Below are 2896 nucleotides of genomic sequence, written 5' to 3'. Positions count from 1 at the left end.
GCCGGTGCCCCAGGGGCTCTGAACTTTGGAGCGTGGGTTGCCGACCACGGGGCCCTCAGCTGAGTCCTGGCATTGCTTGCACTTACTTGTGCCAGGCTCCTCACTTTCATCTATCCTATCTGACCTCCCTTGGTCAACTCTTGTTCTTTTCAGACCCAGACGGTATTACATATGGAGGCCTAGAGAGTCTTTCATTTTCACGCCATTCGTGGCCCTTGTCTTCCTTTGGACGATATCTTCATTTTTCGAAGTGTCGGACCCCTTCCATTTCTTCTGTCTGATTAATATTATATAGAGGATGGTTGCCTAGTTTACTTCCTCTTAAAACAATAATCACCACCACCTTCCCGGCGAGGTCAAGGATTTTTACCTGGACCTGAGGGCTGGTTCGAGGTCCACTCAGCCTACGTAATTACAACTGAGGAGCTATCTGACGGTGAGATAGCGGCCCGGGTCTAGAAAGCTAGGAATAACAGCCGAGGGGATTCGTCCTGCTGACCACACGACACCTCATAATCTCCATGCCTTCGGGCTGAGCAGCGGTCGTTTGGTATGCCATGGCCCTTCGGGGCTGTTGAGGCATGGGGTTTGGTTTGCTTTGATTAGTTCTTCTTTTACATGCCCGTAAATGTACCGACAAGAGGCGTAGTATTTGAGTAGCTCTACCGCCTGGACTGCTCTATGGGAGAGCATGGAAGTTACTAAATCGCCGGCACACAGTGGTACGCGTGGCCGCTGGGATGATTCAAAAGGCAGTGATGGTTGATGATGGCGGGAAGGAACACTTCTTGGTACAACTGTTTGCGAGAAGAGTTGTGAAACCTGGAAATGATGTTGCAAGCCAGCAGGAGAACCTTCTTTGCATAATGATTTGATCTCGAACGTCCGAGCTTGTTCTACGGAGTCAACAGTGTTAGTCTTTTTGGGATGCGACGTAACGATGATTGATATATCTTAGGATAGCTTCTCTCCAAACGGTTGTTACTCAAGGTGAATCTGTGATCACTTCTTAGCACTCGAACCCCAACTCAGTACTCTAGCCTGATGAATTAGAATGCGGTGCGCTTTTCGTTCTCGTCTCTCTTTGGTGGCTCTAAGCAACTACACAAATTATCCATAGCCAGGACTCGAAATATTTTCTTCTAAGCTAGGACCAGTTGTGACAAGCAGGCGCGTCAATAAGTGTCATGCATAGACCTAACTTCTTTCTTCTTACGACGCCGTCTCCTTACGAAGGTTGGCGATCCCACTGATTACGATAATTCGCGAAATAATGGCTCGAAAGATTTCGATGGAAGTTCGTGCATACCAGTGGCACAGGTCTTCAAGCCAGGGATTTCTTCGTCTCCCCACAAATCGCTTTCCTTCAATCTACCTTCTTTAGCCTTAGACTGATTATAGTTACTGGTGCAAACAATTACACACTTAAGTTAATGTACAGGCTATCCCTCGAAGATTTCAGCAAAATAAGGCAAATCATCAAAGTGTGTTTTGTGACATGAAGGAGGCGTTTGGTTCCTCCCTTCATTGTTGAGCCAGTGGGACGTGTGGCTAGCCGGGAAAGCAAGTACCTTCCCCCCCGACGTGTGCTTTGTTCATGCTAGATATCCTCGTACTTCCCTTTTCTCCACCTCCCCTCACTCTTCAGATATGTGCATGTGTTAACGCGTCTGATGGAAGTGACCAATGAGAGAGAGTGTGTAAGCAGGTACTGGGTGGTTCTGAGGGCTGTACTGATTTCTTACCTGAAATGAATATTTCTGGTCACGAGATACTTCGAGTGTATCATGAGGTGAAGAAGGACCTGGAAGAAATAGGAATACAAGGAACGTAAATCAGCAACAGGGATACTTACAAGGGCACGAAGAGGTTTCAAGAAGTTATATGCCGTACCCAAGCGACGTGGACAGAAAAAAGGAGGAGATTGCAGGGTGAAAGGATCGAGGATTAAAGCCCAGAAACAGATGAATTAACGTGGTCCATAGTCGGCCAAAATGAAACAAGACGAAGACTACAATTTTATGGTAACAGAATGCTCCCTCTGTGGGTGGGGGCGGTAGAATAACATTCACGGTATCCCTTGCCTGTCGTAAGAGACGACTAATAGGGGCCCTTAGCTGAGCCCTGGCATTGCTTCAACTTACTTGTGCCAAAGTTCTCACCTTCATCTATTCTTTTCGACCTCCCTTGGTCAACTCTTAGGTATCGAGGCCTAGAGAGTCTTTCATCTTCACGCCCTTCGTGCCTCTTGTCTTTCTTTGGCCGTTATCTTCATTTTTCGATGTGTCGGATCCCTTCCATTTTCTGTCTGATTAATGTTAATAGAGGATGATTGTCTAGTTATACTTCCTCTTAAAAGAATAATCACCACGACCACCACACTATTGTTTCCAGTCCCTGTAGCCCTGCCCATAGCTGATGTAAAATATATGACATGTATTTAGCCCGCCTGGTGGCCGTGCTCGTTAAGGCGTTGAAGTCTAAACGGTCTGACAACGTGGTTAGGCGGTTCGAGTCCCGTTGGTCGAAAAAATTTCACCATCAGAGATGGTGGTATACAATTTCTAATCACTAGATTGCGTGCCAAAAGCCTGGATTCAGTTCCAAACTTCTCCGCAGTGCTCATATGGAGTGAGGGTATATGACACTGTTCATGGCTATTCGTCGGTCGGATGGAGACGTTAAGCCTTGAGCAGACCCTTTGGTGCTATTCGACAGGAGTAGGCTATGTGCCGGCACAGGGTTTCACTCCCTTCCTACTATAATATATCATGTCATTCATTTCATCTCATTAACTCCTCTGATGAGATAACATCAGGAAGGACATTCGGTCGTAAAAATCCGCGACGACAGATTCATCTCCCTTATACACGACAGCTGGACAGAGGTTGGGCAA

This window comes from Anabrus simplex, chromosome 14 (genome assembly GCF_040414725.1).
Source record: "Anabrus simplex isolate iqAnaSimp1 chromosome 14, ASM4041472v1, whole genome shotgun sequence".
Lineage (NCBI taxonomy): Eukaryota > Metazoa > Arthropoda > Insecta > Orthoptera > Tettigoniidae > Anabrus > Anabrus simplex.
This window is presented reverse-complemented; position numbering follows the sequence as displayed.